The 16,512-nt window shown below is 37.7% G+C and overlaps 1 pseudogene across 1 annotated transcript; it reads right to left on the bottom strand.

The window, feature by feature from the left end:
* Positions 1-14,042: 14,042 nt before the first annotated feature.
* On the bottom strand, positions 14,043-14,737 carry LOC103736308 (annotated as a pseudogene). The gene has a single exon (XR_001872501.1). The product of XR_001872501.1 is annotated as a signal peptidase complex subunit 2 pseudogene (transcript).
* Between the last annotated feature and the right edge of the window lie 1,775 nt (positions 14,738-16,512).

The raw sequence follows: 16,512 nt of genomic DNA, 5'->3' as shown, positions 1-16,512 counted from the left end.
TTTCTAGTGACAAGAGAAACCTGGAGTTAAGAATCATTTATTCTAGTAACATGAAAATAAAGTTAAATAAAATCATTAATTTTTAAGATAAAAAGAATGTATATGTATTCATTCATTATATATGTATATATGTATGTATGTAATCACAACTATAGAAATTTTGGAAGACAATATAATAATATAGTAGTAATCATTGTTACTGGGAGTACTGTTATTAGCTTGGCTTTTTCCAAATGCTTTATATATTTTTAAACAAAAATCTAATAACATCATTCATGCTCTTGAAAAGTAATAGTTAGTATTCATTTCACACTGCTCAGGAGGTTAAAGGGAGCCCTGGCTATAAGAGCTGGCTCCTGATGTACTCTCCTTGGTCCACTTCCTATAAATTGCCTGGCTGGCTCCCTGCAGCTGCCAATGTCCAGGATGTCCTCCCACGCGGTTGCAATTTTCTTGGTGATATGTTCCTTTGACCCTGGTCAGCAATCAGGTTCTACATTTAGAGTTATGTGGAAAATTCTCAACAACTCTTCACATCTCTATAAAAGCTCAGATTCCACACGCTAATGTTATCGTGTTCCTTCTAAGGGAGAATCAATTCTTGCTGCATTTACCTGTCCTGTTTCTAAGGAGCTCCTTTTCCAAAGAAAGGTAGTTAAAATATACATTCCACAAACAGCCATCTGCTCTTCTCTGGGGATTCATCTTCAGTGGGACTGTAAGTCTCATGTAAGAGTCACTCCTTGACCAAGTGTGGCACTGCTCTTCTTCATTGGTGACAAGATGGAATCTCATGAGATTTCTTCTCTTTTTCTACTTTATTCCTTCAGGATTTTTGTTTTTGTTTTTGTTTTTTCAAAAGAGAATAATTCCAAATGCTTCTTATTAAAGGCACCAGTGCAGACATACAGAATCAGTCCAGTTGTATACTGGACTGTCAGACTAAACAGGTGAGCTATATAAGTTCAATCAATCTGCCTATGAATAGTTAACAATAAAACAGAAAGTGAGCTCATGTGTTAGAATTCTCTAAAAGTCTTAAGATATGAATCGAAGGCCCCATTGATGATTGAATGTCAGTAAAATTTCAGGATACCATGCCTTGTTAGAAGTCATTGTTAACCAGTGAATCCACATTAAATCAGGTGTTTAGTTCAAGGGACTGGTAGAGTTAGATTTAAAAGCAGAGAAAGGAAAATCAATGATTGGCTACAATATAGAAGAAATCACACTGAGCATGGCTTAAGATTTATCAGATCTCTCCTAAAGGCTCATAAAGCAACTGATGAGTAATATATTTAGCAATTTTCAGAAACCTTAGAGCTATAAAATGCCAAACCTAGCCAGAAATCTTGTTTTCGGGAGGAATATATATTCCTTTCAAGATTTCATTAAAATTAGGGGAGCAAGGGTGAATTGTATTAAAGGAAGACTATGTGAATTTGAAAGCGGGTATTGTCATCTGGAGTCCGGGGTCAGCATCTCAATTTCTCATCTGATTTGTATTAGTCTTCTCAGATGTAGAAAGATTGTGAGGCTAGCTGGGGCTATGTCACGCAGCTGCTCTGCTTTATTGAGTAGGCAGGTCCAGGGAAGCTGAGAGCAGCTTCAGGTCCTCTGGGCAAGGCCGATGCACTGGCTTCACAGCACATTATTGCCTTTCAATTCCACCAAATGGTAGATTTGTAAGTGGATTTAAGAAGGCTGAGACGACACAGGACAAGTTCTTAGTATGCTTTATTCCTGTGTCTTTCTCTGTCCATTAACCTGTCTCAAGAAACACTCATCACTGCCCTTATTTTCATTGATGACTGCCTCTAGACTTTCAGAAATGAAGCTATGTCCATTTCCATCTTCACACAGTTTCTATTCATAGATAACTTTTTACTGTTCAAAGGACTTCGATGACACTATTTCTAAACATTAACAAATGTACTTAGTACAGAATGAAAACTACTTTATATAAACCATCAACCAAAATGGACATGCTGGACTTTGAAAGATGCCATTGTTTCCTGTGTAGATTCTGTGTTATTCCCTACTGATAGATGAAGGCTTGCAGATGGCATTTGTTCTCAGGAAAAGTTTGAAACTGTTTTCACTTTTGATTTTAAGCAGGATATAGTCAGAATTTTTAAACGATTTTCCCTTTTGATGCACAAAGTGTTTCCAAAAAGTGAAATATGTGCCAGGCATGGTGGCCCTCCTGTAATCCCAGCACAGAGGACAGGCAGGAAGATCACAGTTCAAGTCCAGCTACAGAGTCAGACTCTGTCTCAAACATCAAAAGAACCAAAAAATGTGTTATTCACCTTATTTTTGTTATACCCAATCATTATTATGAATCCCCTGTTAAGTCCACAGCTTTCTTCTACTTTGGATGTTCAGGTGTTGTTTAAACACTGTTCAAATATGTACAGCCTATATCTCACTGTACTGTTAGTAATTCCAAGTCAATGTTTAGAAACGGGTAGAATCTATAGCATTATTTGCTCCTCCTCTATTGAAATTGTCCCTGTGTGTTCCCAAGTGACATAAATTAAGGCCAAATTCCCAAGAAATTTTAGAGATTCCATGGCACTAAAATAATGAAATGTTTTAGTAAATATCTTACATAATTCCAAATCACAGTAAGCAGTCATGTTTTATAATATCCCCTGTCAGAAAGCATAGCACAAACACCCGTATTCTTAGGCAGTATGGGAAACATGAAGAAAAAAATGTCAGATGGGAAGGAAATGATTGCAATCAGGCTGTATTCTACCCTGTCCCTATGTGCGATGGAGGATGCATCACCAGAAAGGGAAAAGGGAATTGACCTTAGCAAGTTTCTTTATACACATGCTAATTGCAAGGCTCTGGGTAAATATGCTGGGGATATTACCTAGGGAGATTTTTATGAATAGATTCTTCCAGCAGGATGTATCTAGTCTGTCTAGGACTGCTTATGAAAATAATTAGAAATAAAAATAAAACTGGAATCTCTGGGTGAAGAGAAATAATGTGTAGGATATAACCACATAGAAAATAGAAATGTGCAGAAGTCAAATAGTCCTCTTTATGTACGTGACTCAGTCTCACACATCACTTAAAGATGTCACATAACAAATCTTGGCCAGAGTAGACAGCAAAGAGGAACCTGAGGAGTTAGCTGTGTCAGACCTCTCCACGTTTCAGCAATCTCTGAGGCTTACTTGTATCTTTGCAGTGATTTTGTTGTTTTGTTTTGTTTCGAGACAGGGTCTCCCTGTAGCCCCAGCTGAGCTGGAATTCGCAGTGTAGACCAAGCAGACCTCTGTTTCACAGAGATCCTGCCTCTGCTTGAGGGTTGGGATTAAAGGTGTACACCACCACACCTGGCACTTTGCAGTTATTGAAAAGCTGATACAAGATAATAAAAATCCCAGTAATTCCAGTTCCAGGAGATCCAATGCCCTCTTCTGACTTCTGTAGACATTTCATGACACAGGTGTACTTATATACATGCAGGCAATACACTCATACACATAAAATAAATAAGTAAAATTTTTAAAAATCTGTGTCCCTTGTGACTCCCATTTAACAATGAGATCTTTTATGTTAAATCTAGATTAAAAATTTATCATTAACCCCCTTTGTACTGAGAGATCTCTAATCCATAAAATCAATTCTATACTGTATAAACTGTTAGCATTTAATGTTTCTTAACATTCATCACAAACATTGAAGATTCTGAACTTTAGCAAATGTTTTGATATTCTAAATCGAAAAGCAAAATTCTTAGGGTTTTTGTTGTTGTTACGTACTAGACTTTGAAAACCACATATTTTCATGGTTTACCAGTTAAACTAACAATTGTTGAGAGTTCTGACTAAACAATATCTTAAATCACATTTGTTTCATAGCAATATTCTAATTTATCTAGAATAAAACACCTAATAAGCATATAATGGTTAAATATTTTGTCAATGGCCTAGCAAGGCTAAGCTAGTAAAAAAAATTGTCTCTAGGAGTGTCTATGAGGATAATTTGGGGAAACATTAGCATTCAAATCAGTAGACTAAATAAACACTGCTTTCATAACGTAGGTGGAAAGAATCAAAATTCTTTGAGAACTTGAATTCAAAAAATATAGAAAGCAAATTCGCCCTCTTCCTGGAACTCTTACATCTGTCCTATCTCTCCTCAATATCAGAATTCTCAGTTCTACAACTCTGGACTTCAGCTGGAACTAAATGAACAACTTTCCTCCAAGAGAGCCTCGGTAATTCCCTCAGCCAGTCTCTCACACTAAAGCTGCCTCTTTTCATCCATAGTTCCTCCTGTTTCTGTTTCTCCAGAGAACCATAATGCGGCAATCAAATTCTTCCTGCCTTCCCCATAAAAGAAAGACATTTTTTGCTCTTTTTCTAATTTCATTTTAACAAAATATTTTATCCATAAATTATACTGTAAGTGATCATTTTGTGACATTGTAACTTTTAAGTCAATATTAGCCATTTTAAGTGTTAACGATATATTGCTATTTCAAAATTGAGGTGATTATAAGCATTTCTTTAATTCCCACGATATGGCATAGATGGTAGATATTATGCAAAAAACTCTATGGCAAATTCTATATAAACTTTATTCTTATCCTAGAAGAATATTTAATACATGAAGGGAATAAAATTAAGTGATCAAGTAGATTAGGATTTACCATGGAAACACACGTGCTAAAAGCCTGAAAGATGGTGACTGATCAGAAACAAAAAGTGCATGGAGTGACTGGAAGGCAAAGCTGTGCCAGGATAATATTAGACATTCTTTGGTAGGATACCTCTTTAGAAGTTAGTGCAGAAGATCTGGTTTAAGATTGAGATAGTCTGGGGATTGGAGTAACGGCTCAGAGATTAAGAGCGCTGGCTGCTCCTGAAGAAAAACTGGGTTCAGTTCTCAGCACTCACAGCAGATAACAACCACTCATAAATCCAGTTCCAAGGGATCCGATGCCCTCTTCTGGTCTCTGCAGGCATTGCACATCATAAGTGCATTAACATTCATGCAGGCAATACACGCAGGCACATAAAAAAACATATAAAAGATTTGGATAGTCTGAAGTAAAACAGTGGCAAAGAAATTTTTTATTTCTTCAAGGAAGGGAAAAATAAGAGAAAAATTAAATGTGGACCCTGAGCAAGATCTGAAGGAGAATTTGCACTATAAGAAAATAAAATCATGGGTCTATAACTCTGATTAACATAGATGCACAATTCTTCAACAAAATACAATAATTGCAACCTAAATTCAGCAACACAAATAAGAACCATTTACAAGATCAAAAGGGATTTGCCCCTGGAGTATAAGAACAGTTGAACATACGCAAATCATTAAAAATTGACACTACATTAATAGGATGAGAAACAAAGCTACTTGTTAAAAAATTCGATGGCAAGAAAATAATTCAATTTTAAAGAAAGACTTGAATATATATTGAAACATATATAATACTATTATATATATATATATATATGTGACTAACAGTTTCATTAAAACATGCTCAAGGGCTAGGAAGACAGCTCTGCAGTTAGAGTGCTTGCCAAGTAAGTAGCAAACATGAGAATTGGAATTTGTGTCTTCAGAACCCACATAAATTCCAGGAGGGCATCACAGTCCACTTGAATGTCCAGAAAGAAGCTCTGGGTTCACTTGAAGGACCTCAATGAATAAAGTGAAGAACAACGGAGAAAATATCCTAAACTCCTAAGGTAAGCCGTGGGCTTCCACACACACACATGCACACAACCATGTATTCCAGCACACTCAAATGGGTCCATACACATATGAACACATAGACACCCACATATACATACACATGAGAAAGAAAAAATTGTTCAACATCACTAATCATTGGGGAAATGTGAATTAAAACCACAAAGAGGTGTCATCTCATAGTTGTTAGAGCGACTAATGTTATAAAATAGATGAAAGACACATGTTGATGAAGGAGTGGAGAAAAAAAAATCCTGGTCAACCATTAGTAGGAATAAACATTGTGGAGCCATTATAAAAATGGTATATAAGTTCCCTAAATATATAAAAATTGATCCAGCAATGCCTCTTGTACCCAAAGGAACAAAAATTCACTGTTGTGAAGGGCTATCTGTAATCCCATGTTTACTGAAGCATTGTTCGCAATAGTGAGGCTAGCAATCAACCTAAGTGTTTACTGACAGATATATGGACAAAGAAAGTGTGGCATGTATACACACTGGAATATTGATTGGCCTTAAAAAGGAGAATTTCTATGATTTAAAGCAACATGGATGAGCCTAGGGAACATCATGCTAAGTGAACAAGCCTGGTACAGAAAAGCAAACACTGCATGATTTATATGCAATCTAAAATGTCAGACTCACAGAAGTTGATCCGAATGGAAATTGCCAAAGGCTGGGGAGGTAAAGAACGGGAAATTTTGGTCAAGAGGCACAAAGTTAAAGTAACACAGGAGAAATGTGATTTTTCCTCCCCTCAGTGTATATTTTTATTGAATTTTTGTACATTTCATACAATACATCTTAATCATATTTAAACCCCCTCTCCTATCCTCACCCCTCTATAGCCCCCACTGATTTCATGCATTCTGACATATATGTTAAGGATTATTGAGTCAAGTCTGCATACTCAGATGTCCCTTGGTTTGAGTTCATCCACTGAAGCCTAGCCAGCCTATCTAGAGTCATTCCCTTAAAGATCAACTCTCCCTCACCCTACAGTGATTAGCTGCCAATAGTTCCTCAGCTAAGGTTGGGCTCTACAGTCCATTTCCCCATTCTATACTGAGTTTTTGTCTGATTGAGTTTTCCTGGGTCTTCTGCATGCTGTCACCATTGCTGTAAGCTCATATGACCAAGTTCCCAGAGGCCTGGAAGACTCTGTTTCCTTATGATCACTTACCAACCCTGACTCAACAATCTTTCCACCCCGCAATTCGACATTGGTCTTGGAGTCATCGGTGGGTGAGGTTTAATACAGGAGTCCTATCCAGGAATGTGCATTCTGCAGTCTCTTAATCACTGCATTTTGACCAGTAGTTGCCTTCTATGTGCATCACACTCTGCTGCATGAGGAAGGTTTCCTGCTGAGAGTCCAGAGATGCATTAGCATTCTCTTTACTCCCTGTCGCACTATGTTCCTTGAGTCTTAGGTGTAGAGGTTCCATTATAGATGTGTCACTTAGGGCTGGGCATCTCTCAAACACTTATTCTCTGTGTGTGACCAGTTGTGGAATTCTGTAATAGCCTCCATCTATTGAAAAAAAAAACTTATTTGATGAGTGGTGAATGGTATACTTGTCTGTAAATATAAGGATCCATATTTAGCATACAGTAAGACATTACATTTGTTTAGGAATGTGACAAAAGTAGACATCAGTTGAAGAGCTCAGTGACCAGAGTTCATGATGGATGTTTCAAAAGCATTAAGAGTGAATTTAAAATATGTCACCACAAAAATGATGATCTACGCACTGATTAGCATTGTCTACCTATATTAGTATCACATTACACTCTCTATGAGTATATACTATTATTACTGTTCATTAAAACAGTAAATAAAATGAAGTAATAGTCTCAGGAGTAGTAGGTCTCTAGACTGTTGCAGATGAACAAGGTGGAAGATGAAATGAGATTTTTGTAAGCTTGAGACTTAAAAAATACTTGATGCTGAAGGAGTAAGACCGGGACCTGGGTCCACCGTCTCCAGGCTTGAAGGACTCTGAGTCTTGGTCCTTGTGATTCCTCCCAGGATATTTCACAACTTTTGACCTTTCTTCCTTCTCCCCAGATGTTTCAAAGGCCTTCAGACACAGACAAAAATACAATCTTTCAAGTATTTCTCCAAGAAGTAAGCACCAGACTGTTTACACCTTTTGGAATGCTTTCATACATTTCTCACATTATACCATCATTATTTCTTAGCTTTTCTTCCTTGAGTCAAACTTTAAGGTCCTCAGCATAGAAGCCTTTTAACACAGCATATATATTATCAGTCTGTCTGTTATATATTTTTAAATCGGCATTAATAATACCAAAATCAGTTGACTTCAGGTTGTGTATTCAGGCAATAGAAACCCTGAATTTACCTAAGACTTACTTAGGAACATTTACCTTTGCATGAAAATGTTGTTACACGTGTCTCTCATTTTTTTTGTCTCCTCATAGGAGAAAATTAGATGAAGAGACAGACAGTTTAGACAGAATACTATTTAGCAAAGAAAAGCAAGTACTCCAAAGAGAGATTAGGGCACACTATCCCAAAGGGAGGCGTGGCAGTACAGTGAGTTTTGTGTTGTGGGTTTTAAAGAAGTTTTTGAGAACATTTATGGGTGGCATAATCATCATTCATCAGGTAAGGTAATCCTTTTTCCCTCTCAAATCATGGTGGGCCAAATCTCCCTTTTAAGGTATTTCTTCCAGTGATCTTTAATAGAGGTTCTTAAGGGACATATAAATGATAAGACACATACAAATGATATTATAATAAGGCCTTTTGAGGTTACCAGTGCATATATACGGGAAAATGTTCTGGTGCCTTAGTTTCTGATAGAAGGGGAGGAAGCACTCTGCAGCCTCAAAAGGAGCACAGGGGGCCATTCTGACCATCAGGTGATACACTTCCAAGACACAGCTGCAGTCTTCTTGGCCACCTCATATCTAACTCCTTTTTGAGACTGCTCGAAGTCCCATGCTTGATCTCATTAATCTGTCAGTTAAGACATTTTGTTGCCCTGGGATTAGGACATTTTGGGTTCCTTCTTTAATTGAGATTTTTACATCAAACACTGGGTAAAGTTTAATAGTCAACTGGCAGACTGCACATAGGCAACAGGACTTGGGCTGTCTGTAAGACTCCATGCTCACAACTTCATGGCTCATGACTAGTTAACACTGTCACAGATTTTCTTGTAGGTAAGGACACATGTAATACATATGCATATATTGGATAGTCCCCGTGAGAAATAAATTTCCTTTGATTTATTTCTCTGCATCCAGTTGTTTGAAGACCCAGTTATTTTTGGCAAATGTCTGAATTCTTATGTTTCTAGTCAATCCACTGAGACAGAAATCAATAGATTTGTCACTTGCTGTCTTCCAACTTGCTTTTCTGCTCCATTATTCCACTGCTGAAAAGTCTTAATAAAACTGACTATATAACTGTCTATAAAATAAAATCTCTCCTCCTTTTGATAGACTACAGTTTGATGAGCTAAAATGAAAATCATTTGGATCTAAGCTATTTTAACCATCTTGCAAAAATGTGTGTCCCTTAGGTGACCACCTTTCTGAGTCACATCTCTAAGATGGTGACATTCTTTTCCTTTACAGCTATTTCTTTAAACTACTTTTCAGATTTCCAAAGTACAAAAGCCCCATAGTGTGGGAAAACTTTGCAATTTCCATTGGGTTCAATTCCAATTAACTCAAATATCAGGGTCAGTCCTAAGGGCTGCATGATATGTCTGTGTTAGAACAAGGTAATAAGCAAAACAAAAACATCAACAGCTCACAGCCTGGAAAACAACAGAAAGGGACATTTTTTCTGAGATGCTTATAATCAAAATGTGAGCTCTAATGACCATGTTTTGATTAATTTCCAGCAGAGATGACTACCCAGCCATGAGTGTTTCCTACAACTGCCTGTTCGAAAATAGAATTCTGTACTCTGAAACAAATAACAATGAATACTCATAGATGCTGTTTTCATTGCTTTATTTTCCTAGGAAATAACTTGGTTTAACAGATGTTCAGCTATCTTAGCAAACTATCTCTTGGTCTAGAGAGATGACTCAGTGGCTACAAACACTTGCTTTTCCTTAAGAAGACCCAAGTTCAGTTCCTAGCACCCTGTAGTCTCCCTGTAGCCCCAGCTGTCCTGGAACTCTCTTTGTAGACCAGGCTGGCCTCAAACTCACAAAGATCCACCTGCCTCTGCTTCCCAAGTGCTGGGATGGCTCAGCTTTTAAGTACACATGCTGCTCACTTAGAGGACCTGATTTTAGTTCTTAGCATCCACATCAGGTGGCTCATAGAGCCTCTAACTCCAATCCCAGGAGGATCCAATGACTCTGCCTTGCATGGGCACCTGCACTCATGTATACATGCCCACACAAAGATATACACATACACAGAATTAAAATAATAAGATTAATCTTTTACAAAGAAAAGAAGGTAAGAAGATGGTCTATGCTGTTTTTTGTACTGTCACTTGAAAGCTCACAGGAAGTCAGCTTTATTCACTCCCAAACACCATCACTACTAAATACATTAAGTAATAGTCTCCTTTTAGTGCATTTTCAATCAAAAGAAAAACCATAGATTTTAATGTGTGATGTGCATTTGGGCTACATTATTTTTTGAATCATAAAAAATCTTAAAATTGTTAATTGCCAAAACTGCTTTATCTATATAATTTTGAAGCAACCAAGGACTACAAGATATAAAATACTAGAAATTTACACTATGATGCTTTGAATTCAAGTAGTTTACCCTGGTGAAACAGAGTGTTCAGAGTTACTGGTGGAGTTTAACACACTGTGCCTATCTGGGGTATTTTCAGTTAGTAACAACTATCCACACACTGGGTGAAGATCTTAGTCCACACAACAAAACGATTATCTCCCAGATTTATCCCTGTTCAGTCAATGTACCTGGCTGGGTACTCTAGCCACCTCAAAGAGCCAATAGCAATTAAAATGTCTTTTTTATAATATTACATTTCCCTCCTTAATAGTTGACTCGAGGGTGTTCTCATAACAGAAAGTCATAGTCTTGGAAAGCCTCTGTTTCCTGCCAAGGCAGGAACATACCATTTAAGATTCTGTAATGTACGGGAGGCTATGTTAAACACTTTACATATTTAGTCCTCCTTAAAAGGAGTTAACATTATTTCCATTTTTCATATTAGTAAGCTGCTAACGATCTTAAATGCAAAATCCTAAATAAAATAGTTTCTTTCTTTGTATGTTATTTATTTTCCTAGCTTTTGTTTCACTTTTTAAACACTAAAGAAGAAGCTTAAAAGAATCCACAGCACTTTATGTGACCCATCTGTTTAAAAATTATATATCAGCTTTCATATAAGAATGATGACTAAACTCTGAATATGGTCTTAAGACTCTCTGTGCCATTGCTCCAATTTCCGATGGATCACTTTTCTCTAACTCCTCCTAAGCCTTCAGCGTTCCATTTCTCCTGAGGGTTGGTTCACTCCTGCTTTCAGGTACATATGCTGTTTCATCAATCTGGAAAGACTTCTGTAATGCTATGAACACATCTCTCCAGTCTTGTTCACTCCTAATTCATCAAGCTAATGATTGTGTGTCTACTGGAATGTATTTTAGTGTTGTGAAATCATATAAGAAATGTTTGTCCCATTATATAATAAAATGCCCTATTTTCTATCCCTTTTATTGAATTTTATATATTTCATACAGAATATATCAATCAGTCTTCATCATCTTTATACCCCCTTCCCCACTGGCACCCTCCCATAGCTCCCCCACTGGAGTTTATACATTCTGTTATTTGTCTTAAGGCCTATTGTGTCAAGTTAGTATCACCAGATATCTCTCAGTGCAAGTTCATTTACTGAGGTTTAGTCAGCCTATCTAGTCTCTTGTTTTAGGAAGATCAGCTCTTTCTTACCCAGCAGTAATCAGTTGCCAATATTTCTTCAGCTAAGATTGGAGTCAGCTGTTCGTTTCCCTAGTTCTATGCTGGGTTTTTTGTGTTTGAGTTTGCATGCGTCCTGTACATGCTGACACCATTGCTGTAGGTTCATATGAGCATGGTCCCAGGAGCTTAGAGGACTCTATTTCCATATGGTCATGCACCTCCTCCCTGACTCTTACAATCTTTCTGCTCCCTTTTCCCCAATGGTCCCTGAGCCCTGGGTGGGTGTAGTTTAATATAGGAGTCCTGACCTAGGACCAGGATTCTGCAGACTCTTAGTCTCTACATTTTGATCATTTGAGACCCTGATAAATTACACATATAATATCTCTAAATGAGTCCATGTGTACAGCTAAAGGCTACATGACAAGAAACAGTGCCAGACAAGAGAAACCTTCCTTTGAGTTGTTGGCCAGGGTGGTCCAAACAACTCCCAAAATTGCACAGGCTGTTGCCACAGCTCTTGGTTGCTTCCCAGAACTTCAAGGTAAGACCCTTCTGCTGAAGACAGAACACACTTCAGACAAAGGATTTGGAGCAATGGAGCTGAAACTGACCTGGAAGCCACTTTTCCTGAAGCCTACTCTCAGCTAGTCTTGCATATAGCTTTGGAAGGCACTATGCAAGGTGCTAGAGGAGAATATCAATTGATAGTCCAACACCAGCTTCAAGACCAAATAATCACATCAATGACCTGCACAGCATACAACGCTGGTGCAGTAATGGCAATTTTATCTTGGGGGGCAATCAACAGCTACCCAATTGGACTAAAACCCCACTTAATGGGAGGAAACGCATGTGTGGTACTGTAAGCATAAGCAAATACACATGACTAGAGAGGTCATAAGTCTTAAAGAAAACCCCCAAACTGTCACATCTCTCTGTAGACTAATGTAATTTCTTTTTACTAAGTGTAAGATATGTATCCTTATATTTACAGACAAATAACCTAGTCACACTCATAAAAGAAGCTTCTTTTACAACAGAGACTATTACAGAGTACCATAACTGGTCACAGACACACGTCTGTGAATTGCCCAAGTCTAAGTGGCACATCTACAATGCAACCTCTACACCTAAGGCTCACAGAATATAGAAGAAGGGGCAAAGAAGACAAGAATGAATACCTCAAGTCTCAATGAAGTTCCCTCATGCAACGGAGGGCCAGGGTTCTATTTTTATATCTTTCAGTATCCACTGTTTGGTTGACAGTGGGTTACTTCAATCTCAATTAGTTAACTTTCATTTAATTATATGAATTTCATATCACTCTTGACTTCAAGATCCAAAAGAGAAAGAGCTATATCTAATTTATTTACTGCTGAGCCCCATCATACAGAGCAGTGTTTAACACATTGTAGGTGTGCAGATTTGTTGGATGAGCACATGAATAAATTAACTCTGTCCTACAGAATTAGCGTCCTTATTTCACTGAACAAAACCTTAAGTAAATTTAGTCAGGAGTTATCATTGCTAAGGATTTTTAGCATTATTGTTCCATTTCTTTTTTTTCATATCTTTTCTTTTATTGAAAAAAATTTAGAAAATAGCAATTAATAAAGGGCATAAACAAATCAACAGGAGCATATTAGTGGAAAACAGATAATATAAAACTAAAAATGCCACTGGCTTTAATTGGTTAAGAGCAACAAAATGTAACAGGCAGAAGGTCTGTTTTAAACAAATTAAAAAGCTGTTTTGCCTTTTTCAAAATAATTCTCTCCAAGTCAGATATGTGTTTGTGTGTGTGTGTGTATACACACACCCACAAAAACAGTGTGTGAAGGAAAGCTGTCATACACAAGAAGTTGTATCCTGAATTCAAGGCAATAGTTATTGAAGCAAGGATTAACACAAAGTCAGGAAAAATAAACAACCACCCCTTCAAGACAAGGTCTTGCTATGTGGCTCAGGATGGCCTCAGACTCATAATCCTCCTTCCTCAGCCTCTCAAGAGCTGGGATTTTAGGCATTCACTAATGTGCCCAGCGAGGCTGACAGTTCTTAAGAGCCGAGTGTTCAAATGCTGCATGGCACAAAGCTATGCTATACAAAGTCTAGTAAATACAAAGGGAAAAGTCTGTATGGCTTTTAGCAAAATCGCATCTCCAAAAGCAAATAAAAAACACAATCAGAAGACCCAGAAGCAACAGCTAGACACCAGAGCTCCAACTTCTCATTTGTGTGCTAGGAAATCCTATTTATCCAGAATGGACTAAATTTTCAGGGAAAAACAGGGACATTTTTAGCATTTCATTCTTTACCCAGTTTAAGTTTTTTGTTTCTTCCCCCTACCCACCAGTAATTCAGCATGATCCAGCAGACAGAGAGCTGCTTTTAGAATGGGCTATTTTATTTTTCTTTCTGTGCTAGACTGTCATGGAGTCTGGATATTTCAGGTTCATATGCATCCATGACCAATGTCCCGCTGTGGTCAAAAGCTTAGCAGTGGGTTTGGTGAACTCGGCTTCCCGCTGCTGCTTTGTTCTCCCATTGATGAAGGTCAACTTCAGGGTGTACTTGTCATCAAACCTGTTGAGACTGGAGAATAGTTGCCAAATATCATCAGGATCCATCCCTGTAGGATCTTTTCTGTGGGTCACAAGAAAGATGCTCTTCTCCTTATACGAGGTATAAATGGTCAGAATCCTCATCATCACAAAATACGATATAATACACAAAGACAAACCTGGCTTGGACTCTGGAAAGGGGTGCATGTAATCCCAAATCAAAGCCACTATGGCAAAGAAATAGGAGAAGTAGAGATGGTGAGGCCACTGTCAGACCAAAATTCTCCACATACTTGTACTTTTCCAGGAGTACCTTTTTGGCGGAATAATCCAAAGAGTTTTTCACAGCAGACCCATCCCATTTATCAGTTTGTACAGGCTTATCATCAATTTTCCATTTACCCAACAAACCACTGCGCTGCTGCCTGTCCAGCAGCTGGGGCCTCAGCCAGGCCAGCCGCCGCAGCCTCTGCTTCTCCCGCCTTGCAGCCACCGCAAACGCAGCCACTGTCTACCTCTGTTCCATTTCTTAATCATACTTTACCTGGTTCACAAGGTTGTAACACAGTAAAAAAAGAAAACATTTGTTTTTACATTGGGGCTCCAGATTTGCTTTTACATTGATATATATTCTTATTGATTATATAATTTAAAATACATTCAACACAACATCATTATGCTTCTTGACATTTTCATTGGGGGCACATTTGTTGATTCTGATAAATATGTACTATGGAGGGTTGCAAAGAAAATTTGAGGCTAAGCAAAAAGAAATCTATCTACCAAAAGCATAATCAGACATTTGTTAAACTACCAATATTTTATTAAATGTAAGTAAAAATGGAATTCATGTATTTGAATTTATATGTAAAGAAATAGTATATGTTCTAGTTTTACACGTTTGTGTTGTTTGACCCCTTTACAATGTAGCATTAGCCAATGCTGACACGTGTTTTCTTAGAACTCTTCACACTGGGTTTCCATGGCACCAGGCTTTGTTTCTAACTGCAGCTCCTCCCCTCTTGCTGCTCCCCATGACTCCCTTGCTGGCTTCTCCTCAACGGCTTGCTCCTAGAATAAGCACATATTAAAAGTTCATCAAGTACCTGGTGGTAAGCTCTATTCTGGATATATGATGAAAAGGAAGCCAAACACAGGGCCTCGCCTCATAAATCATACTCTATTTTCATCTTTCTAAATCTTCTTGAAAGGTATCAACACAATTTTTGCTAATGCCTATATGCTGACAACTACCAAATCTGTATCGACTCCTGGGTTGCTCTCCTAAGCTCAAAGCTTCCATGACAATCTGTGCGACAGGCATACCTTATCTCAGGCTCAGCATGTCCAAGTCAAATTTGACTTTTTCTTCCTACAGCTTCCCACACTCTATTTTCTAACTGGGTAATGCTACAGATTTTAAATATTCCAAACAAGCAAGGAATTCATCCTAACTTTCCCTCTGCTTCATTTTTCAACTGCAATTGGTCCTGAAACCTTCTGTAGTTAATCTTCCTTTCTCACTGTTGTTGGCCTCATTTAAACTCTCATTATTTCTTTCCTGTTATAGTATTTACCTCAAACTAAATGTAATTCACTTTCTTTTCCCTTCAATGTATTTTTCAAAACACCAGCTGAGGAATACTTCTAAATTCAAATGTGTCCCATGCTTAAAACTCAACTATGGCTTTCATCTGTTCTAGATTGCTGCCTAAGCAGTATTGCATCATGTGCATCGTGGTCTGGTCACAGTTTGCCTCTCAAATGGCCCATCTCATCCTCTACCTGCAGTTCTAGCCCAACCTCAATTTTCCTCAGTAACATGATATTTCATATTTCTGTATTTTCCCTCTACCAGAAATGTCTTCCCCACCATGTCTCCCACTAACCTTAGCCATCAAAATTCATATTAGACACCTTTTCTATGTAGACTCCTGACCTCTTCAGAGAATGCTGTCACCACTAATTTTTATAGCCAGAGAACATATTATCCTCTAGCTACAATTATATATTTATTCTCTTGCCCTCTCTAATTTGAAACTTGAAAACTTAGGACCTTGCCCATAAGCCATGGTGCATAATGAATCCTTACCAAATGTTTGTAGGATGAGTGACTTAATGATCATATGAAAAAAAAATTTAAATTAGAGTTCTCTTCCAGAAAAAAAGAAAGTCTCTACAAATAAAAAGTCAACTGGGCAATAAGACGTGTATTACTAACTTATGTCCATGGTAATTTAAATTAATATTTTGTTAAGCATTATAATAAACAGGAGAAGTAGAAATATTCTGACTTTTGGCCAGAGGGGAAA

Source organism: Nannospalax galili, unplaced genomic scaffold (assembly GCF_000622305.1).
Source record: "Nannospalax galili isolate Female #2095 unplaced genomic scaffold, S.galili_v1.0 scaffold417, whole genome shotgun sequence".
Lineage (NCBI taxonomy): Eukaryota > Metazoa > Chordata > Mammalia > Rodentia > Spalacidae > Nannospalax > Nannospalax galili.
The sequence above is the reverse complement of the archived record's forward strand: the minus strand, read 5'-3'. Positions and strand labels throughout refer to the sequence as shown.